Consider the following 23,087-nt stretch of genomic DNA (forward strand, 5'->3'; position numbering starts at 1 on the left):
AATGACCAGGTTCTGTATGTATCGTCTACAATTATTAATAATACATCAGGAGGCCACAGGCACTTGTTGGCTGAAATATCTCAGTTGGGAGATCGTTAGACTGAAGAGCTTAAGGTACCTGATTCAATCCTGACTTTCAGCACAGTGCGAGGGGATCCTACATTCTTGCAAAATATTTCTTGAAATCAGCTCTAGTTTTTTTTTCTTTATTTCTCAAAATATTTTATCAACTGATCAACAACATGATAACTTCAACAAAAAGTTGTCTTTCTGTCCTCCTTCTAAACTTGCTTCCACCTCTCTTGCCATCAGCTTTGATGACGAATTTATCCCATTTTATACTTTTTTCAAAGTAAACTCTTGTCTGCATCAGCTTTCACTTCTCCTTGAACAAAGTTGTCAGTATTGAGATGACATAGCTTACCTACTCAGGCGACATACGTCTGTGTAATACAGTGCTGGTCCACTCAGAGTTTTAAAAGAAAAACGACCTAACATTTATCCCAAAAACGCTACTCACCCATTTCACCAGTTAGCTGCTGAACAATGCAGGACACATTAAAACACAGCTCTAACCTCAGATTGAAAATCCAGGTTCTGCATCTCTGTTCTGGGATTGTTCAAAAAAAGAGGCTGAATACTATAGCTGCTGGCAGGCCGAAATAGCTCAGTTGGGAGAGCGTTAGACTGAAGATCTAAAGGTCCCTGGTTCGATCCCGGGTTTCGGCACATTTTGAACTTCTGCTTTGCATGCCACAAAGACTATTTTGAGTCAACTCATATTGACTTTGTTTATAATGATCAAAACCTTTTATCAAGATAATCGACAATACAATTAATTCAACATATTATTTACTTTGTCTTTCCTTCAAACTTGCTTCCACCTCTCTTGTATTCAACTTTGCCTCCTTTATTTCCCAATTCTTCCTTTAATTGAAAGTAAAGCTTTGCCTGCATCAGCCTCCAGTTCCTCTTATACAAAACTGTTAGTAGTCAGATGACCTAGCTTGCCGACCCTCGCCATATAGGTCTGTGTTTCTGAGTATAAGTCCATTCATAGTTTACAAACATCATCTAACTAACTTGGCTCCTAAAAAGGAAATTCACCCATCAGACCAATTTAGCTACTGAATAATACTGGACAATTTAACACATAACTGCACATGCAGATAGAGTGACCAGGTTCTGCATTTATCTTTAACAATTATAAAAAATACAACAGAAAGCCAAAGTTGCCAGCTGGATGAAATAGCTCAGTTGGGAGAGCAGTAGACTGAAGATCTAAAGATCCCGGGTTTAGGCACATTTTGAACTTCTGCTTTGCATGCCACAAATGCTATTTGGAGTCAACTCATATTGACGTTGTTTATAATGATCAAAACCTTTTATCAAGCGGATCGATAAGACAACCATTTCAACATATTTTTTACATTCTGTCTTTCTGTCAAACTTGCTTCCACCTCTCTTGTATTCAACTTTACCTGCTTTATTTGCCAATTCTTCCTTTAATTGAAAGTAAAGCTTTGCCTGCATCAGCCTCGAGTTCCCCTTATACAAAACTGTTAGTAGTCAGATGACCTAGTTTGCCTACCCTCGCCATATAGGTCTGTGTGTCTGAGTATAAGTCCATTCATAGTTTACAAACATCTTCTAACTAACTTGGCTCCTAAAAAGGAAATTCACCCATCAGACCAATTTAGCTGCTGAATAATATTGGACAATTTAACACATAACTGCACATGCAGATAGAATTACCAGGGTCTGCATTTATCTTTAACAATTATCAAAAATACAACAGAAAGCCAAAATGGCCAGCTGGATGAAATAGCTGAGTTGGGAGAGTGTTAGATTGAAAATCTAAAAGTCCCTTGTTCAATGCTGGGTTTCGGAAAAGTCTGAGAGGTTTCTTGCTTCTCACAAAATATTTCTTGGTATCAGCTCAAGTTTTTCTTTCTTTATTTATCAAAATATTTGATCAACTGATCGACAACATGATCAATTCAACATAGAATCCTCTTTCTGTCCTCCTTCTAAATTTGCTTCCACCTCTCTTGCATTCAGCTTCGACTACAAATGTTTCCTATTTCATGCTTTTTTGTAAAGTAAACTCTTGTCTGCATCAGCTTCCACTTCTCCTTGAACACAGATTTCAGTATTCAGATGACATAGCTTACCTACTCAGGCCAAATACCTCTGTGTAATATGGTGCTAGTCCATTCAGAGTAAAAAACAAAAGCTACCTAACCTGGATCCGAAAAATGCTATTTACCTATTGCACCCGTTAACTGATGAATGATACAGGACATCTTAAAACATAGCTCTAGCATGAGGTTGAGCATCTATTTTCTTGGGAAGTTTAAAAGAAAGGATGAAGACCCAAACTACCAGCAGGCCGAAATAGCTCAGTTGGGAGAGCGTTAGACTGAAGATCTAAAGGTCCCTGGTTCAATCCCGGGTTTCGGCACAATTTCAACTTCTGCTTTTCATGTCACAAAAGCTGTTTGGAGTTAAATCAACGCTCTTCTTTATCAAAACCTTTTATCAATCTGATCAACAACACAATCAATTCAACATATTATTTACTTTCTGTCTTCCTTTCAAACTTGCTTCCACCTCTCTTGTATTCAACTATGCCTCATTTATTTGCAACTTCTTGCTTTATTTTAAAGTAAAGCTTTGCCTGCATCAGCCTCCAATTCCCCTTATACAAAACTGTCAGTAGTCAGATGACATAGCTTGTACACCCTGGCCATATAGGTCTGTGTTTCAGAGTATAAGTCAATTCAGAGTTTAGAAAAAAAAATTCTACCTACCTTGTCCCCTAAAAAGGATATTCACTCATCAGACCAAGTTACCTGCTGAATGATACTGGACACTTTAACACATAACTATAAACAAAAATAGAATGACCAGGTTCTGTATGTATCGTCTACAATTATTAATAATACATCAGGAGGCCACAGGGACTTGTTGGCTGAAATATCTCAGTTGGGAGATCGTTAGACTGAAGAGCTTAAGGTACCTGATTCAATCCTGACTTTCAGCACAGTGCGAGGGGATCCTACATTCTTGCAAAATATTTCTTGAAATCAGCTCTAGTTTTTTTTTCCTTATTTCTCAAAATATTTTATCAACTGATCAACAACATGATAACTTCAACAAAAAGTTGTCTTTCTGTCCTCCTTCTAAACTTGCTTCCACCTCTCTTGCCATCAACTTTGATGACGAATTTATCCCATTTTATACTTTTTTCAAAGTAAACTCTTGTCTGCATCAGCTTTCACTCCTCCTTGAACAAAGTTGTCAGTATTGAGATGATATAGCTTACCTACTCAGGCGACATACGTCTGTGTAATACAGTGCTGGTCCACTCAGAGTTTTAAAAGAAAAACGACCTAACATTTATCCCAAAAACGCTACTCACCCATTTCACCAGTTAGCTGCTGAACAATGCAGGACACATTAAAACACAGCTCTAACCTCAGATTGAAAATCCAGGTTCTGCATCTCTGTTCTGGGATTGTTCAAAAAAAGAGGCTGAATACTATAGCTGCTGGCAGGCCGAAATATCTCAGTTGGGAGAGTGTTAGACTGAAGATCTAAAGGTCCCTGGTTCAATCCCGGGTTTAGGCACATTTTGAACTTCTGCTTTGCATGCCACAAATGCTATTTGGAGTCAACTCATATTGACGTTGTTTATAATGATCAAAACCTTTTATCAAGCTGATCGATAAGACAACCATTTCAACATATTTTTTACATTCTGTCTTTCTGTCAAACTTGCTTCCACCTCTCTTGTATTCAACTTTACCTGCTTTATTTGCCAATTCTTCCTTTAATTGAAAGTAAAGCTTTGCCTACATCAGCCTCGAGTTCCCCTTATACAAAACTGTTAGTAGTCAGATGACCTAGTTTGCCTACCCTCGCCATATAGGTCTGTGTGTCTGAGTATAAGTCCATTCATAGTTTACAAACATCTTCTAACTAACTTGGCTCCTAAAAAGGAAATTCACCCATCAGACCAATTTAGCTGCTGAATAATATTGGACAATTTAACACATAACTGCACATGCAGATAGAATGACCAGGGTCTGCATTTATCTTTAACAATTATCAAAAATACAACAGAAAGCCAAAATGGCCAGCTGGATGAAATAGCTGAGTTGGGAGAGTGTTAGATTGAAAATCTAAAAGTCCCTTGTTCAATGCTGGGTTTCGGAAAAGTCTGAGAGGTTTCTTGCTTCTCACAAAATATTTCTTGGTATCAGCTCAAGTTTTTCTTTCTTTATTTATCAAAATATTTGATCAACTGATCGACAACAGGATCAATTCAACATAGAATTGTCTTTCTGTCCTCCTTCTAAATTTGCTTCCACCTCTCTTGCATTCAGCTTCGACTACAAATGTTTCCTATTTCATGCTTTTTTGTAAAGTAAACTCTTGTCTGCATCAGCTTCCACTTCTCCTTGAACACAGATTTCAGTATTCAGATGACATAGCTTACCTACTCAGGCCAAATACCTCTGTGTAATATGGTGCTAGTCCATTCAGAGTAAAAAAAAAAGCTACCTAACCTGGATCCGAAAAATGCTATTTACCTATTGCACCTGTTAACTGATGAATGATACAGGACATCTTAAAACATAGCTCTAGCATGAGGATGAGCATCTATTTTCTTGGGAAGTTTAAAAGAAAGGATGAAGACCCAAACTACCAGCAGGCCGAAATAGCTCAGTTGGGAGAGCGTTAGACTGAAGATCTAAAGGTCCCTGGTTCAATCCCGGGTTTCGGCACAATTTCAACTTCTGCTTTTCATGTCACAAAAGCTGTTTGGAGTTAAATCAACGCTCTTCTTTATCAAAACCTTTTATCAATCTGATCAACAACACAATCAATTCAACATATTATTTACTTTCTGTCTTCCTTTCAAACTTGCTTCCACCTCTCTTGTATTCAACTATGCCTCATTTATTTGAAACTTCTTGCTTTATTTTAAAGTAAAGCTTTGTCTGCATCAGCCTCCAATTCCCCTTATACAAAACTGTCAGTAGTCAGATGACATAGCTTGTACACCCTGGCCATATAGGTCTGTGTTTCAGAGTATAAGTCAATTCAGAGTTTAGAAAAAAAATTCTACCTACATTGTCCCCTATAAAGGATATTCACTCATCAGACCAAGTTACCTGCTGAATGATACTGGACACTTTAACACATAACTATAAACGAAAATAGAATGACCAGGTTCTGTATGTATCGTCTACAATTATTAATAATACATCAGGAGGCCACAGGGACTTGTTGGCTGAAATATCTCAGTTGGGAGATCGTTAGACTGAAGAGCTTAAGGTACCTGATTCAATCCTGACTTTCAGCACAGTGCAAGGGGATCCTACATTCTTGCAAAATATTTCTTGAAATCAGCTCTAGGTTTTTTTTTCTTTATTTCTCAAAATATTTTATCAACTGATCAACAACATGATAACTTCAACAAAAAGTTGTCTTTCTGTCCTCCTTCTAAACTTGCTTCCACCTCTCTTGCCATCAGCTTTGATGACGAATTTATCCCATTTTATACTTTTTTCAAAGCAAACTCTTGTCTGCATCAGCTTTCACTTCTCCTTGAACAAAGTTGTCAGTATTGAGATGACATAGCTTACCTACTCAGGCGACATACGTCTGTGTAATACAGTGCTGGTCCACTTAGAGTTTTAAAAGAAAAACGACCTAACATTTATCCCAAAAACGCTACTCACCCATTTCACCAGTTAGCTGCTGAACAATGCAGGACACATTAAAACACAGCTCTAACCTCAGATTGAAAATCCAGGTTCTGCATCTCTGTTCTGGGATTGTTCAAAAAAAGAGGCTGAATACTATAGCTGCTGGCAGGCCGAAATAGCTCAGTTGGGAGAGCGTTAGACTGAAGATCTAAAGGTCCCTGGTTCGATCCCGGGTTTCGGCACATTTTGAACTTCTGCTTTGCATGCCACAAAGACTATTTTGAGTCAACTCATATTGACTTTGTTTATAATGATCAAAACCTTTTATCAAGATAATCGACAATACAATTAATTCAACATATTATTTACTTTCTGTCTTTCTTTCAAACTTGCTTCCACCTCTCTTGTATTCAACTTTGCCTCCTTTATTTCCCAATTCTTCCTTTAATTGAAAGTAAAGCTTTGCCTGCAACAGCCTCCAGTTCCCCTTATACAAAACTGTTAGTAGTCAGATGACCTAGCTTGCCAACCCTCGCCATATAGGTCTGTGTTTCTGAGTATAAGTCCATTCATAGTTTACAAACATCATCTAACTAACTTGGCTCCTAAAAAGGAAATTCACCCATCAGACCAATTTAGCTACTGAATAATACTGGACAATTTAACACATAACTGCACATGCAGATAGAGTGACCAGGTTCTGCATTTATCTTTAACAATTATAAAAAATACAACAGAAAGCCAAAATTGCCAGCTGGATGAAATAGCTCAGTTGGGAGAGCAGTAGACTGAAGATCTAAAGGTCCCTGGTTCAATCCCGGGTTTAGGCACATTTTGAACTTATGCTTTGCATGCCACAAATGCTATTTGGAGTCAACTCATATTGACGTTGTTTATAATGATCAAAACCTTTTGTCAAGCTGATCGAAAAGACAACCATTTCAACATATTTTTTACATTCTGTCTTTCTGTCAAACTTGCTTCCACCTCTCTTGTATTCAACTTTACCTGCTTTATTTGCCAATTCTTCCTTTAATTGAAAGTAAAGCTTTGCCTGCATCAGCCTCGAGTTCCCCTTATACAAAACTGTTAGTAGTCAGATGACCTAGTTTGCCTACCCTCGCCACATAGGTCTGTGTGTCTGAGTATAAGTCCATTCATAGTTTACAAACATCTTCTAACTAACTTGGCTCCTAAAAAGGAAATTCACCCATCAGACCAATTTAGCTGCTGAATAACATTGGACAATTTAACACATAACTGCACATGCAGATAGAATGACCAGGGTCTGCATTTATCTTTAACAATTATCAAAAATACAACAGAAAGCCAAAATGGCCAGCTGGATGAAATAGCTCAGTTGGGAGAGTGTTAGATTGAAAATCTAAAAGTCCCTTGTTCAATGCTGGGTTTCGGAAAAGTCTGAGAGGTTTCTTGCTTCTCACAAAATATTTCTTGGTATCAGCTCAAGTTTTTCTTTCTTTATTTATCAAAATATTTGATCAACTGATCGACAACATGATCAATTCAACATAGAATTGTCTTTCTGTCCTCCTTCTAAATTTGCTTCCACCTCTCTTGCATTCAGCTTCGACTACAAATGTTTCCTATTTCATGCTTTTTTGTAAAGAAAACTCTTGTCTGCATCAGCTTCCACTTCTCCTTGAACACAGATTTCAGTATTCAGATGACATAGCTTACCTACTCAGGCCAAATACCTCTGTGTAATATAGTGCTAGTCCATTCAGAGTAAAAAAAAAAGCTACCTAACCTGGATCCGAAAAATGCTATTTACCTATTGCACCCGTTAACTGATGAATGATACAGGACATCTTAAAACATAGCTCTAGCATGAGGTTGAGCATCTATTTTCTTGGGAAGTTTAAAAGAAAGGATGAAGACCCAAACTACCAGCAGGCCGAAATAGCTCAGTTGGGAGAGCGTTAGACTGAAGATCTAAAGGTCCCTGGTTCAATCCCGGGTTTCGGCACAATTTCAACTTCTGCTTTTCATGTCACAAAAGCTGTTTGTGTTGTTGATCAGATTGATAAAAGGTTTTGATAAAGAAGAGCGTTGATTTAACTCCAATCAATTCAACATATTATTTACTTTCTGTCTTCCTTTCAAACTTGCTTCCACCTCTCTTGTATTCAACTACGCCTCATTTATTTGCAACTTCTTGCTTTATTTTAAAGTAAAGCTTTGCCTGCATCAGCCTCCAATTCCCATTATACAAAACTGTCAGTAGTCAGATGACATAGCTTGTACACCCTGGCCATATAGGTCTGTGTTTCAGAGTATAAGTCAATTCAGAGTTTAGAAAAAAAAATTCTACCTACATTGTCCCCTAAAAAGGATATTCACTCATCAGACCAAGTTACCTGCTGAATGATACTGGACACTTTAACACATAACTATAAACGAAAATAGAATGACCAGGTTCTGTATGTATCGTCTACAATTATTAATAATACATCAGGAGGCCACAGGGACTTGTTGGCTGAAATATCTCAGTTGGGAGATCGTTAGACTGAAGAGCTTAAGGTACCTGATTCAATCCTGACTTTCAGCACAGTGCGAGGGGATCCTACATTCTTGCAAAATATTTCTTGAAATCAGCTCTAGTTTTTTTTTCTTTATTTCTCAAAATATTTTATCAACTGATCAACAACATGATAACTTCAACAAAAAGTTGTCTTTCTGTCCTCCTTCTAAACTTGCTTCCACCTCTCTTGCCATCAGCTTTGATGACGAATTTATCCCATTTTATACTTTTTTCAAAGTAAACTCTTGTCTGCATCAGCTTTCACTTCTCCTTGAACAAAGTTGTCAGTATTGAGATGACATAGCTTACCTACTCAGGCGACATACGTCTGTGTAATACAGTGCTGGTCCACTTAGAGTTTTAAAAGAAAAACGACCTAACATTTATCCCAAAAACGCTACTCACCCATTTCACCAGTTAGCTGCTGAACAATGCAGGACACATTAAAACACAGCTCTAACCTCAGATTGAAAATCCAGGTTCTGCATCTCTGTTCTGGAATTGTTCAAAAAAAGAGGCTGAATACTATAGCTGCTGGCAGGCCGAAATAGCTCAGTTGGGAGAGCGTTAGACTAAAGATCTAAAGGTCCCTGGTTCGATCCCGGGTTTCGGCACGTTTTGAACTTCTGCTTTGCATGCCACAAAGACTATTTTGAGTCAACTCATATTGACTTTGTTTATAATGATCAAAACATTTTATCAAGATAATCGACAATACAATTAATTCAACATATTATTTACTTTCTGTCTTTCTTTCAAACTTGCTTCCACCTCTCTTGTATTCAACTTTGCCTCCTTTATTTCCCAATTCTTCCTTTAATTGAAAGTAAAGCTTTGCCTGCATCAGCCTCCAGTTCCCCTTATACAAAACTGTTAGTAGTCAGATGACCTAGCTTGCCGACCCTCGCCATATAGGTCTGTGTTTCTGAGTATAAGTCCATTCATAGTTTACAAACATCATCTAACTAACTTGGCTCCTAAAAAGGAAATTCACCCATCAGACCAATTTAGCTACTGAATAATACTGGACAATTTAACACATAACTGCACATGCAGATAGAGTGACCAGGTTCTGCATTTTTCTTTAACAATTATAAAAAATACAACAGAAAGCCAAAATTGCCAGCTGGATGAAATAGCTCAGTTGGGAGAGCAGTAGACTGAAGATCTAAAGGTCCCTGGTTCAATCCCGGGTTTAGGCACATTTTGAACTTCTGCTTTGCATGCCACAAATGCTATTTGGAGTCAACTCATATTGACGTTGTTTATAATGATCAAAACCTTTTATCAAGCTGATCGAAAAGACAACCATTTCAACATATTTTTTACATTCTGTCTTTCTGTCAAACTTGCTTCCACCTCTCTTGTATTCAACTTTACCTGCTTTATTTGCCAATTCTTCCTTTAATTGAAAGTAAAGCTTTGCCTGCATCAGCCTCGAGTTCCCCTTATACAAAACTGTTAGTAGTCAGATGACCTAGTTTGCCTACCCTCGCCATATAGGTCTGTGTCTCTGAGTATAAGTCCATTCATAGTTTACAAACATCTTCTAACTAACTTGGCTCCTAAAAAGGAAATTCACCCATCAGACCAATTTAGCTGCTGAATAATATTGGACAATTTAACACATAACTGCACATGCAGATAGAATGACCAGGGTCTGCATTTATCTTTAACAATTATCAAAAATACAACAGAAAGCCAAAATGGCCAGCTGGATGAAATAGCTCAGTTGGGAGAGTGTTAGATTGAAAATCTAAAAGTCCCTTGTTCAATGCTGGGTTTCGGAAAAGTCTGAGAGGTTTCTTGCTTCTCACAAAATATTTCTTGGTATCAGCTCAAGTTTTTCTTTCTTTATTTATCAAAATATTTGATCAACTGATCGACAACATGATCAATTCAACATAGAATTGTCTTTCTGTCCTCCTTCTAAATTTGCTTCCACCTCTCTTGCATTCAGCTTCGACTACAAATGTTTCCTATTTCATGCTTTTTTGTAAAGTAAACTCTTGTCTGCATCAGCTTCCACTTCTCCTTGAACACAGATGTCAGTATTCAGATGACATAGCTTACCTACTCAGGCCAAATACCTCTGTGTAATATGGTGCTAGTCCATTCAGAGTAAAAAAAAAAGCTACCTAACCTGGATCCGAAAAATGCTATTTACCTATTGCACCCGTTAACTGATGAATGATACAGGACATCTTAAAACATAGCTCTAGCATGAGGTTGAGCATCTATTTTCTTGGGAAGTTTAAAAGAAAGGATGAAGACCCAAACTACCAGCAGGCCGAAATAGCTCAGTTGGGAGAGCGTTAGACTGAAGATCTAAAGGTCCCTGGTTCAATCCCGGGTTTCGGCACAATTTCAACTTCTGCTTTTCATGTCACAAAAGCTGTTTGTGTTGTTGATCAGATTGATAAAAGGTTTTGATAAAGAAGAGCGTTGATTTAACTCCAATCAATTCAACATATTATTTACTTTCTGTCTTCCTTTCAAACTTGCTTCCACCTCTCTTGTATTCAACTATGCCTCATTTATTTGCAACTTCTTGCTTTATTTTAAAGTAAAGCTTTGCCTGCATCAGCCTCCAATTCCCCTTATACAAAACTGTCAGTAGTCAGATGACATAGCTTGTACACCCTGGCCATATAGGTCTGTGTTTCAGAGTATAAGTCAATTCAGAGTTTAGAAAAAAAAATTCTACCTACATTGTCCCCTAAAAAGGATATTCACTCATCAGACCAAGTTACCTGCTGAATGATACTGGACACTTTAACACATAACTATAAACGAAAATAGAATGACCAGGTTCTGTATGTATCGATTAATAATACATCAGGAGGCCACAGGGACTTGTTGGCTGAAATATCTCAGTTGGGAGATCGTTAGACTGAAGAGCTTAAGGTACCTGATTCAATCCTGACTTTCAGCACAGTGCGAGGGGATCCTACATTGTTGCAAAATATTTCTTGAAATCAGCTCTAGTTTTTTTTTCTTTATTTCTCAAAATATTTTATCAACTGATCAACAACATGATAACTTCAACAAAAAGTTGTCTTTCTGTCCTCCTTCTAAACTTGCTTCCACCTCTCTTGCCATCAGCTTTGATGACGAATTTATCCCATTTTATACTTTTTTCAAAGTAAACTCTTGTCTGCATCAGCTTTCACTTCTCCTTGAACAAAGTTGTCAGTATTGAGATGACATAGCTTACCTACTCAGGCGACATACGTCTGTGTAATACAGTGCTGGTCCACTTAGAGTTTTAAAAGAAAAACGACCTAACATTTATCCCAAAAACGCTACTCACCCATTTCACCAGTTAGCTGCTGAACAATGCAGGACACATTAAAACACAGCTCTAACCTCAGATTGAAAATCCAGGTTCTGCATCTCTGTTCTGGGATTGTTCAAAAAAAGAGGCTGAATGCTATAGCTGCTGGCAGGCCGAAATAGCTCAGTTGGGAGAGCGTTAGACTAAAGATCTAAAGGTCCCTGGTTCGATCCTGGGTTTCGGCACGTTTTGAACTTCTGCTTTGCATGCCACAAAGACTATTTTGAGTCAACTCATATTGACTTTGTTTATAATGATCAAAACATTTTATCAAGATAATCGACAATACAATTAATTCAACATATTATTTACTTTCTGTCTTTCTTTCAAACTTGCTTCCACCTCTCTTGTATTCAACTTTGCCTCCTTTATTTCCCAATTCTTCCTTTAATTGAAAGTAAAGCTTTGCCTGCATCAGCCTCCAGTTCCCCTTATACAAAACTGTTAGTAGTCAGATGACCTAGCTTGCCGACCCTCGCCATATAGGTCTGTGTTTCTGAGTATAAGTCCATTCATAGTTTACAAACATCATCTAACTAACTTGGCTCCTAAAAAGGAAATTCACCCATCAGACCAATTTAGCTACTGAATAATACTGGACAATTTAACACATAACTGCACATGCAGATAGAGTGACCAGGTTCTGCATTTTTCTTTAACAATTATAAAAAATACAACAGAAAGCCAAAATTGCCAGCTGGATGAAATAGCTCAGTTGGGAGAGCAGTAGACTGAAGATCTAAAGGTCCCTGGTTCAATCCCGGGTTTAGGCACATTTTGAACTTCTGCTTTGCATGCCACAAATGCTATTTGGAGTCAACTCATATTGACGTTGTTTATAATGATCAAAACCTTTTATCAAGCTGATCGATAAGACAACCATTTCAACATATTTTTTACATTCTGTCTTTCTGTCAAACTTGCTTCCACCTCTCTTGTATTCAACTTTACCTGCTTTATTTGCCAATTCTTCCTTTAATTGAAAGTAAAGCTTTGCCTACATCAGCCTCGAGTTCCCCTTATACAAAACTGTTAGTAGTCAGATGACCTAGTTTGCCTACCCTCGCCATATAGGTCTGTGTGTCTGAGTATAAGTCCATTCATAGTTTACAAACATCTTCTAACTAACTTGGCTCCTAAAAAGGAAATTCACCCATCAGAGCAATTTAGCTGCTGAATAATATTGGACAATTTAACACATACCTGCACATGCAGATAGAATGACCAGGGTCTGCATTTATCTTTAACAATTATCAAAAATACAACAGAAAGCCAAAATGGCCAGCTGGATGAAATAGCTCAGTTGGGAGAGTGTTAGATTGAAAATCTAAAAGTCCCTTGTTCAATGCTGGGTTTTAGAAAAGTCTGAGAGGTTTCTTGCTTCTCACAAAATATTTCTTGGTATCAGCTCAAGTTTTTCTTTCTTTATTTATCAAAATATTTGATCAACTGATCGACAACATGATCAATTCAACATAGAATTGTCTTTCTGTCCTCCTTCTAAATTTGCTTCCACCTCTCTTGCATTCAGCTTCGACTACAAATGTTTCCTATTTCATGCTTTTTTGTAAAGTAAACTCTTGTCTGCATCAGCTTCCACTTCTCCTTGAACACAGATTTCAGTATTCAGATGACATAGCTTACCTACTCAGGCCAAATACCTCTGTGTAATATGGTGCTAGTCCATTCAGAGTAAAAAAAAAAGCTACCTAACCTGGATCCGAAAAATGCTATTTACCTATTGCACCTGTTAACTGATGAATGATACAGGACATCTTAAAACATAGCTCTAGCATGAGGATGAGCATCTATTTTCTTGGGAAGTTTAAAAGAAAGGATGAAGACCCAAACTACCAGCAGGCCGAAATAGCTCAGTTGGGAGAGCGTTAGACTGAAGATCTAAAGGTCCCTGGTTCAATCCCGGGTTTCGGCACAATTTCAACTTCTGCTTTTCATGTCACAAAAGCTGTTTGGAGTTAAATCAACGCTCTTCTTTATCAAAACCTTTTATCAATCTGATCAACAACACAATCAATTCAACATATTATTTACTTTCTGTCTTCCTTTCAAACTTGCTTCCACCTCTCTTGTATTCAACTATGCCTCATTTATTTGAAACTTCTTGCTTTATTTTAAAGTAAAGCTTTGCCTGCATCAGCCTCCAATTCCCCTTATACAAAACTGTCAGTAGTCAGATGACATAGCTTGTACACCCTGGCCATATAGGTCTGTGTTTCAGAGTATAAGTCAATTCAGAGTTTAGAAAAAAAAATTCTACCTACATTGTCCCCTAAAAAGGATATTCACTCATCAGACCAAGTTACCTGCTGAATGATACTGGACACTTTAACACATAACTATAAACGAAAATAGAATGACCAGGTTCTGTATGTATCGTCTACAATTATTAATAATACATCAGGAGGCCACAGGGACTTGTTGGCTGAAATATCTCAGTTGGGAGATCGTTAGACTGAAGAGCTTAAGGTACCTGATTCAATCCTGACTTTCAGCACAGTGCGAGGGGATCCTACATTCTTGCAAAATATTTCTTGAAATCAGCTCTAGGTTTTTTTTTCTTTATTTCTCAAAATATTTTATCAACTGATCAACAACATGATAACTTCAACAAAAAGTTGTCTTTCTGTCCTCCTTCTAAACTTGCTTCCACCTCTCTTGCCATCAGCTTTGATGACGAATTTATCCCATTTTATACTTTTTTCAAAGCAAACTCTTGTCTGCATCAGCTTTCACTTCTCCTTGAACAAAGTTGTCAGTATTGAGATGACATAGCTTACCTACTCAGGCGACATACGTCTGTGTAATACAGTGCTGGTCCACTTAGAGTTTTAAAAGAAAAACGACCTAACATTTATCCCAAAAACGCTACTCACCCATTTCACCAGTTAGCTGCTGAACAATGCAGGACACATTAAAACACAGCTCTAACCTCAGATTGAAAATCCAGGTTCTGCATCTCTGTTCTGGGATTGTTCAAAAAAAGAGGCTCAATACTATAGCTGCTGGCAGGCTGAAGTAGCTCATTTGGGAGAGCGTTAGACTGAAGATCTAAAGGTCCCTGGTTCGATCCCGGGTTTCGGCACATTTTGAACTTCTGCTTTGCATGCCACAAAGACTATTTTGAGTCAACTCATATTGACTTTGTTTATAATGATCAAAACCTTTTATCAAGATAATCGACAATACAATTAATTCAACATATTATTTACTTTCTGTCTTTCTTTCAAACTTGCTTCCACCTCTCTTGTATTCAACTTTGCCTCCTTTATTTCCCAATTCTTCCTTTAATTGAAAGTAAAGCTTTGCCTGCATCATCCTCCAGTTCCCCTTATACAAAACTGTTAGTAGTCAGATGACCTAGCTTGCCGACCCTCGCCATATAGGTCTGTGTTTCTGAGTATAAGTCCATTCATAGTTTACAAACATCATCTAACTAACTTGGCTCCTAAAAAGGAAATTCACCCATCAGACCAATTTAGCTACTGAATAATACTGGACAATTTAACACATAACTGCACATGCAGATAGAGTGACCAGGTTCTGCATTTATCTTTAACAATTATAAAAAATACAACAGAAAGCCAAAATTGCCAGCTGGATGAAATAGCTCAGTTGGGAGAGCAGTAGACTGAAGATTTAAAGGTCCCTGGTTCAATCCCGGGTTTAGGCACATTTTGAACTTCTGCTTTGCATGCCACAAATGCTATTTGGAGTCAACTCATATTGACGTTGTTTATAATGATCAAAACCTTTTATCAAGCTGATCGATAAGACAACCATTTCAACATATTTTTTACATTCTGTCTTTCTGTCAAACTTGCTTCCACCTCTCTTGTATTCAACTTTACCTGCTTTATTTGCCAATTCTTCCTTTAATTGAAAGTAAAGCTTTGCCTGCATCAGCCTCGAGTTCCCCTTATACAAAACTGTTAGTAGTCAGATGACCTAGTTTGCCTACCCTCGCCATATAGGTCTGTGTGTCTGAGTATAAGTCCATTCATAGTTTACAAACATCTTCTAACTAACTTGGCTCCTAAAAAGGAAATTCACCCATCAGACCAATTTAGCTGCTGAATAATATTGGACAATTTAACACATAACTGCACATGCAGATAGAATGACCAGGGTCTGCATTTATCTTTAACAATTATCAAAAATACAACAGAAAGCCAAAATGGCCAGCTGGATGAAATAGCTCAGTTGGGAGAGTGTTAGATTGAAAATCTAAAAGTCCCTTGTTCAATGCTGGGTTTCGGAAAAGTCTGAGAGGTTTCTTGCTTCTCACAAAATATTTCTTGGTATCAGCTCAAGTTTTTCTTTCTTTATTTATCAAAATATTTGATCAACTGATCGACAACATGATCAATTCAACATAGAATTGTCTTTCTGTCCTCCTTCTAAATTTGCTTCCACCTCTCTTGCATTCAGCTTCGACTACAAATGTTTCCTATTTCATGCTTTTTTGTAAAGTAAACTCTTGTCTGCATCAGCTTCCACTTCTCCTTGAACACAGATTTCAGTATTCAGATGACATAGCTTACCTACTCAGGCCAAATACCTCTGTGTAATATGGTGCTAGTCCATTCAGAGTAAAAAACAAAAGCTACCTAACCTGGATCCGAAAAATGCTATTTACCTATTGCACCCGTTAACTGATGAATGATACAGGACATCTTAAAACATAGCTCTAGCATGAGGTTGAGCATCTATTTTCTTGGGAAGTTTAAAAGAAAGGATGAAGACCCAAACTACCAGCAGGCCGAAATAGCTCAGTTGGGAGAGCGTTAGACTGAAGATCTAAAGGTCCCTGGTTCAATCCCGGGTTTCGGCACAATTTCAACTTCTGCTTTTCATGTCACAAAAGCTGTTTGGAGTTAAATCAACGCTCTTCTTTATCAAAACCTTTTATCAATCTGATCAACAACACAATCAATTCAACATATTATTTACTTTCTGTCTTCCTTTCAAACTTGCTTCCACCTCTCTTGTATTCAACTATGCCTCATTTATTTGAAACTTCTTGCTTTAATTTAAAGTAAAGCTTTGCCTGCATCAGCCTCCAATTCCCCTTATACAAAACTGTCAGTAGTCAGATGACATAGCTTGTACACCCTGGCCATATAGGTCTGTGTTTCAGAGTATAAGTCAATTCAGAGTTTAGAAAAAAAAATTCTACCTACATTGTCCCCTAAAAAGGATATTCACTCATCAGACCAAGTTACCTGCTGAATGATACTGGACACTTTAACACATAACTATAAACGAAAATAGAATGACCAGGTTCTGTATGTATCGTCTACAATTATTAATAATACATCAGGAGGCCACAGGGACTTGTTGGCTGAAATATCTCAGTTGGGAGATCGTTAGACTGAAGAGCTTAAGGTACCTGATTCAATCCTGACTTTCAGCACAGTGCGAGGGGATCCTACATTCTTGCAAAATATTTCTTGAAATCAGCTCTAGGTTTTTTTTCCTTTATTTCTCAAAATATTTTATCAACTGATCAACAACATGATAACTTCAACAAAAAGTTGTCTTTCTGTCCTCCTTCTAAACTTGCTTCCACCTCTCTTGCCATCAGCTTTGATGACGAATTTATCCCATTTTATACTTTTTTCAAAGCAAACTCTTGTCTGCATCAGCTTTCACTTCTCCTTGAACAAAGTTGTCAGTATTGAGATGACATAGCTTACCTACTCAGGCGACATACGTCTGTGTAATACAGTGCTGGTCCACTTAGAGTTTTAAAAGAAAAACGACCTAACATTTATCCCAAAAACGCTACTCACCCATTTCACCAGTTAGCTGCTGAACAATGCAGGACACATTAAAACACAGCTCTAACCTCAGATTGAAAATCCAGGTTCTGCATCTCTGTTCTGGGATTGTTCAAAAAAAGAGGCTGAATACTATAGCTGCTGGCAGGCCGAAATATCTCAGTTGGGAGAGCGTTAGACTGAAGATCTAAAGGTCCCTGGTTCGATCCCGGGTTTCGGCACATTTTGAACTTCTGCTTTGCATGCCACAAAGACTATTTTGAGTCAACTCATATTGACTTTGTTTATAATGATCAAAACCTTTTATCAAGATAATCGACAATACAATTAATTCAACATATTATTTACTTTCTGTCTTTCTTTCAAACTTGCTTCCACCTCTCTTGTATTCAACTTTGCCTCCTTTATTTCCCAATTCTTCCTTTAATTGAAAGTAAAGCTTTGCCTGCATCAGCCTCCAGTTCCCCTTATACAAAACTGTTAGTAGTCAGATGACCTAGCTTGCCGACCCTCGCCATATAGGTCTGTGTTTCTGAGTATAAATCCATTCATAGTTTACAAACATCATCTAACTAACTTGGCTCCTAAAAAGGAAATTCACCCATCAGACCAATTTAGCTACTGAATAATACTGGACAATTTAACACATAACTGCACATGCAGATAGAGTGACCAGGTTCTGCATTTATCTTTAACAATTATAAAAAATACAACAGAAAGCCAAAATTGCCAGCTGGATGAAATAGCTCAGTTGGGAGAGCAGTAGACTGAAGATTTAAAGGTCCCTGGTTCAATCCCGGGTTTAGGCACATTTTGAACTTCTGCTTTGCATGCCACAAATGCTATTTGGAGTCAACTCATATTGACGTTGTTTATAATGATCAAAACCTTTTATCAAGCTGATCGATAAGACAACCATTTCAACATATTTTTTACATTCTGTCTTTCTGTCAAACTTGCTTCCACCTCTCTTGTATTCAACTTTACCTGCTTTATTTGCCAATTCTTCCTTTAATTGAAAGTAAAGCTTTGCCTGCATCAGCCTCGAGTTCCCCTTATACAAAACTGTTAGTAGTCAGATGACCTAGTTTGCCTACCCTCGCCATATAGGTCTGTGTGTCTGAGTATAAGTCCATTCATAGTTTACAAACATCTTCTAACTAACTTGGCTCCTAAAAAGGAAATTCACCCATCAGACCAATTTAGCTGCTGAATAATATTGGACAATTTAACACATAACTGCACATGCAGATAGAATGACCAGGGTCTGCATTTATCTTTAACAATTATCAAAAATACAACAGAAAGCCAAAATGGCCAGCTGGATGAAATAGCTCAGTTGGGAGAGTGTTAGATTGAAAATCTAAAAGTCCCTTGTTCAATGCTGGGTTTCGGAAAAGTCTGAGAGGTTTCTTGCTTCTCACAAAATATTTCTTGGTATCAGCTCAAGTTTTTCTTTCTTTATTTATCAAAATATTTGATCAACTGATCGACAACATGATCAATTCAACATAGAATTGTCTTTCTGTCCTCCTTCTAAATTTGCTTCCACCTCTCTTGCATTCAGCTTCGACTACAAATGTTTCCTATTTCATGCTTTTTTGTAAAGTAAACTCTTGTCTGCATCAGCTTCCACTTCTCCTTGAACACAGATTTCAGTATTCAGATGACATAGCTTACCTACTCAGGCCAAATACCTCTGTGTAATATGGTGCTAGTCCATTCAGAGTAAAAAACAAAAGCTACCTAACCTGGATCCGAAAAATGCTATTTACCTATTGCACCCGTTAACTGATGAATGATACAGGACATCTTAAAACATAGCTCTAGCATGAGGTTGAGCATCTATTTTCTTGGGAAGTTTAAAAGAAAGGATGAAGACCCAAACTACCAGCAGGCCGAAATAGCTCAGTTGGGAGAGCGTTAGACTGAAGATCTAAAGGTCCCTGGTTCAATCCCGGGTTTCGGCACAATTTCAACTTCTGCTTTTCATGTCACAAAAGCTGTTTGGAGTTAAATCAACGCTCTTCTTTATCAAAACCTTTTATCAATCTGATCAACAACACAATCAATTCAACATATTATTTACTTTCTGTCTTCCTTTCAAACTTGCTTCCACCTCTCTTGTATTCAACTATGCCTCATTTATTTGCAACTTCTTGCTTTATTTTAAAGTAAAGCTTTGCCTGCATCAGCCTCCAATTCCCCTTATACAAAACTGTCAGTAGTCAGATGACATAGCTTGTACACCCTGGCCATATAGGTCTGTGTTTCAGAGTATAAGTCAATTCAGAGTTTAGGAAAAAAAAATTCTACCTACCTTGTCCCCTAAAAAGGATATTCACTCATCAGACCAAGTTACCTGCTGAATGATACTGGACACTTTAACACATAACTATAAACGAAAATAGAATGACCAGGTTCTGTATGTATCGTCTACAATTATTAATAATACATCAGGAGGCCACAGGGACTTGTTGGCTGAAATATCTCAGTTGGGAGATCGTTAGACTGAAGAGCTTAAGGTACCTGATTCAATCCTGACTTTCAGCACAGTGCGAGGGGATCCTACATTCTTGCAAAATATTTCTTGAAATCAGCTCTAGTTTTTTTTTTTATTTCTCAAAATATTTTATCAACTGATCAACAACATGATAACTTCAACAAAAAGTTGTCTTTCTGTCCTCCTTCTAAACTTGCTTCCACCTCTCTTGCCATCAACTTTGATGACAAATTTATCCCATTTTATACTTTTTTCAAAGTAAACTCTTGTCTGCATCAGCTTTCACTTCTCCTTGAACAAAGTTGTCAGTATTGAGATGACATAGCTTACCTACTCAGGCGACATACGTCTGTGTAATACAGTGCTGGTCCACTTAGAGTTTTAAAAGAAAAACGACCTAACATTTATCCCAAAAACGCTACTCACCCTTTCACCAGTTAGCTGCTGAACAATGCAGGACACATTAAAACACAGCTCTAACCTCAGATTGAAAATCCAGGTTCTGCATCTCTGTTCTGGGATTGTTCAAAAAAAGAGGCTGAATACTATAGCTGCTGGCAGGCCGAAATAGCTCAGTTGGGAGAGCGTTAGACTGAAGATCTAAAGGTCCCTGGTTCGATCCCGGGTTTGGGCACATTTTGAACTTCTGCTTTGCATGCCACAAAGACTATTTTGAGTCAACTCATATTGACTTTGTTTATAATGATCAAAACCTTTTATCAAGATAATCGACAATACAATTAATTCAACATATTATTTACTTTCTGTCTTTCTTTCAAACTTGCTTCCACCTCTCTTGTATTCAACTTTGCCTCCTTTATTTCCCAATTCTTCCTTTAATTGAAAGTAAAGCTTTGCCTGCATCAGCCTCCAGTTCCCCTTATACAAAACTGTTAGTAGTAAGATGACCTAGCTTGCCGACCCTCGCCATATAGGTCTGTGTTTCTGAGTATAAGTCCATTCATAGTTTACAAACATCATCTAACTAACTTGGCTCCTAAAAAGGAAATTCACCCATCAGACCAATTTAGCTACTGAATAATACTGGACAATTTAACACATAACTGCACATGCAGATAGAGTGACCAGGTTCTGCATTTTTCTTTAACAATTATAAAAAATACAACAGAAAGCCAAAATTGCCAGCTGGATGAAATAGCTCAGTTGGTAGAGCAGTAGACTGAAGATCTAAAGGTCCCTGGTTCAATCCCGGGTTTAGGCACATTTTGAACTTCTGCTTTGCATGCCACAAATGCTATTTGGAGTCAACTCATATTGACGTTGTTTATAATGATCAAAACCATTTATCAAGCTGATCGATAAGACAACCATTTCAACATATTTTTTACATTCTGTCTTTCTGTCAAACTTGCTTCCACCTCTCTTGTATTCAACTTTACCTGCTTTATTTGCCAATTCTTCCTTTAATTGAAAGTAAAGCTTTGCCTGCATCAGCCTCGAGTTCCCCTTATACAAAACTGTTAGTAGTCAGATGACCTAGTTTGCCTACCCTCGCCATATAGGTCTGTGTGTCTGAGTATAAGTCCATTCATAGTTTACAAACATCTTCTAACTAACTTGGCTCCTAAAAAGGAAATTCACCCATCAGACGAATTTAGCTGCTGAATAATATTGGACAATTTAACACATAACTGCACATGCAGATAGAATGACCAGGGTCTGCATTTATCTTTAACAATTATCAAAAATACAACAGAAAGCCAAAATGGCCAGCTGGATGAAATAGCTCAGTTGGGAGAGTGTTAGATTGAAAATCTAAAAGTCCCTTGTTCAATGCTGGGTTTCGGAAAAGTCTGAGAGGTTTCTTGCTTCTCACAAAATTTTTCTTGGTATCAGCTCAAGTTTTTCTTTCTTTATTTATCAAAATATTTGATCAACTGATCGACAACATGATCAATTCAACATAGAATTGTCTTTCTGTCCTCCTTCTAAATTTGCTTCCACCTCTCTTGCATTCAGCTTCGACTACAAATGTTTCCTATTTCATGCTTTTTTGTAAAGTAAACTCTTGTCTGCATCAGCTTCCACTTCTCCTTGAACACAGATTTCAGTATTCAGATGACATAGCTTACCTACTCAGGCCAAATACCTCTGTGTAATATGGTGCTAGTCCATTCAGAGTAAAAAACAAAAGCTACCTAACCTGGATCCGAAAAATGCTATTTACCTATTGCACCCGTTAACTGGTGAATGATACAGGACATCTTAAAACATAGCTCTAGCATGAGGTTGAGCATCTATTTTCTTGTGAAGTTTAAAAAAAAAGGATGAAGCCCCAAACTACCAGCAGGCCGAAATAGATCAGTTGGGAGAGCGTTAGACTGAAGATCTAAAGGTCCCTGGTTCAATCCCGGGTTTCGGCACAATTTCAACTTCTGCTTTTCATGTCACAAAAGCTGTTTGGAGTTAAATCAACGCTCTTCTTTATCAAAACCTTTTATCAATCTGATCAACAACACAATCAATTCAACATATTATTTACTTTCTGTCTTCCTTTCAAACTTGCTTCCACCTCTCTTGTATTCAACTATGCCTCATTTATTTGCAACTTCTTGCTTTATTTTAAAGTAAAGCTTTGCCTGCATCAGCCTCCAGTTCCCCTTATACAAAACTGTCAGTAGTCAGATGACATAGCTTGTACACCCTGGCCATATAGGTCTGTGTTTCAGAGTATAAGTCAATTCAGAGTTTAGAAAAAAAAATTCTACCTACCTTGTCCCCTAAAAAGGATATTCACTCATCAGACCAAGTTACCTGCTGAATGATACTGGACACTTTAACACATAACTATAAACGAAAATAGAATGACCAGGTTCTGTATGTATCGTCTACAATTATTAATAATACATCAGGAGGCCACAGGGACTTGTTGGCTGAAATATCTCAGTTGGGAGATCGTTAGACTGAAGAGCTTAAGGTACCTGATTCAATCCTGACTTTCAGCACAGTGCGAGGGGATCCTACATTCTTGCAAAATATTTCTTGAAATCAGCTCTAGTTTTTTTTTTTTTATTTCTCAAAATATTTTATCAACTGATCAACAACATGATAACTTCAACAAAAAGTTGTCTTTCTGTCCTCCTTCTAAACTTGCTTCCACCTCTCTTGCCATCAACTTTGATGACGAATTTATCCCATTTTATACTTTTTTCAAAGTAAA

The 23,087-nt window shown here is 37.5% G+C and overlaps 11 non-coding genes across 11 annotated transcripts; all 11 read left to right on the plus strand.

The window, feature by feature from the left end:
* Positions 1-656: 656 nt before the first annotated feature.
* TRNAF-GAA (transfer RNA phenylalanine (anticodon GAA)) lies at positions 657-729 on the plus strand. Its single transcript has one exon. It is a non-coding gene; the product is annotated as a tRNA-Phe (tRNA).
* Positions 730-2,391: 1,662 nt separating this feature from the next.
* Positions 2,392-2,464, plus strand: TRNAF-GAA (transfer RNA phenylalanine (anticodon GAA)). Its single transcript has one exon. It is a non-coding gene; the product is annotated as a tRNA-Phe (tRNA).
* Positions 2,465-4,720: 2,256 nt separating this feature from the next.
* TRNAF-GAA (transfer RNA phenylalanine (anticodon GAA)) lies at positions 4,721-4,793 on the plus strand. The gene has a single exon. It is a non-coding gene; the product is annotated as a tRNA-Phe (tRNA).
* A 1,096-nt stretch (positions 4,794-5,889) lies between these two features.
* On the plus strand, positions 5,890-5,962 carry TRNAF-GAA (transfer RNA phenylalanine (anticodon GAA)). The gene has a single exon. It is a non-coding gene; the product is annotated as a tRNA-Phe (tRNA).
* Positions 5,963-7,637: 1,675 nt separating this feature from the next.
* Positions 7,638-7,710, plus strand: TRNAF-GAA (transfer RNA phenylalanine (anticodon GAA)). The gene has a single exon. It is a non-coding gene; the product is annotated as a tRNA-Phe (tRNA).
* A 1,096-nt stretch (positions 7,711-8,806) lies between these two features.
* Positions 8,807-8,879, plus strand: TRNAF-AAA (transfer RNA phenylalanine (anticodon AAA)). The gene has a single exon. It is a non-coding gene; the product is annotated as a tRNA-Phe (tRNA).
* A 1,675-nt stretch (positions 8,880-10,554) lies between these two features.
* Positions 10,555-10,627, plus strand: TRNAF-GAA (transfer RNA phenylalanine (anticodon GAA)). Its single transcript has one exon. It is a non-coding gene; the product is annotated as a tRNA-Phe (tRNA).
* A 1,087-nt stretch (positions 10,628-11,714) lies between these two features.
* TRNAF-AAA (transfer RNA phenylalanine (anticodon AAA)) lies at positions 11,715-11,787 on the plus strand. Its single transcript has one exon. It is a non-coding gene; the product is annotated as a tRNA-Phe (tRNA).
* A 1,675-nt stretch (positions 11,788-13,462) lies between these two features.
* On the plus strand, positions 13,463-13,535 carry TRNAF-GAA (transfer RNA phenylalanine (anticodon GAA)). Its single transcript has one exon. It is a non-coding gene; the product is annotated as a tRNA-Phe (tRNA).
* Positions 13,536-16,381: 2,846 nt separating this feature from the next.
* On the plus strand, positions 16,382-16,454 carry TRNAF-GAA (transfer RNA phenylalanine (anticodon GAA)). The gene has a single exon. It is a non-coding gene; the product is annotated as a tRNA-Phe (tRNA).
* A 2,846-nt stretch (positions 16,455-19,300) lies between these two features.
* On the plus strand, positions 19,301-19,373 carry TRNAF-GAA (transfer RNA phenylalanine (anticodon GAA)). Its single transcript has one exon. It is a non-coding gene; the product is annotated as a tRNA-Phe (tRNA).
* Positions 19,374-23,087: the final 3,714 nt, after the last annotated feature.

The sequence above is a fragment of the Triturus cristatus genome, chromosome 8 (assembly GCF_964204655.1).
Source record: "Triturus cristatus chromosome 8, aTriCri1.1, whole genome shotgun sequence".
Lineage (NCBI taxonomy): Eukaryota > Metazoa > Chordata > Amphibia > Caudata > Salamandridae > Triturus > Triturus cristatus.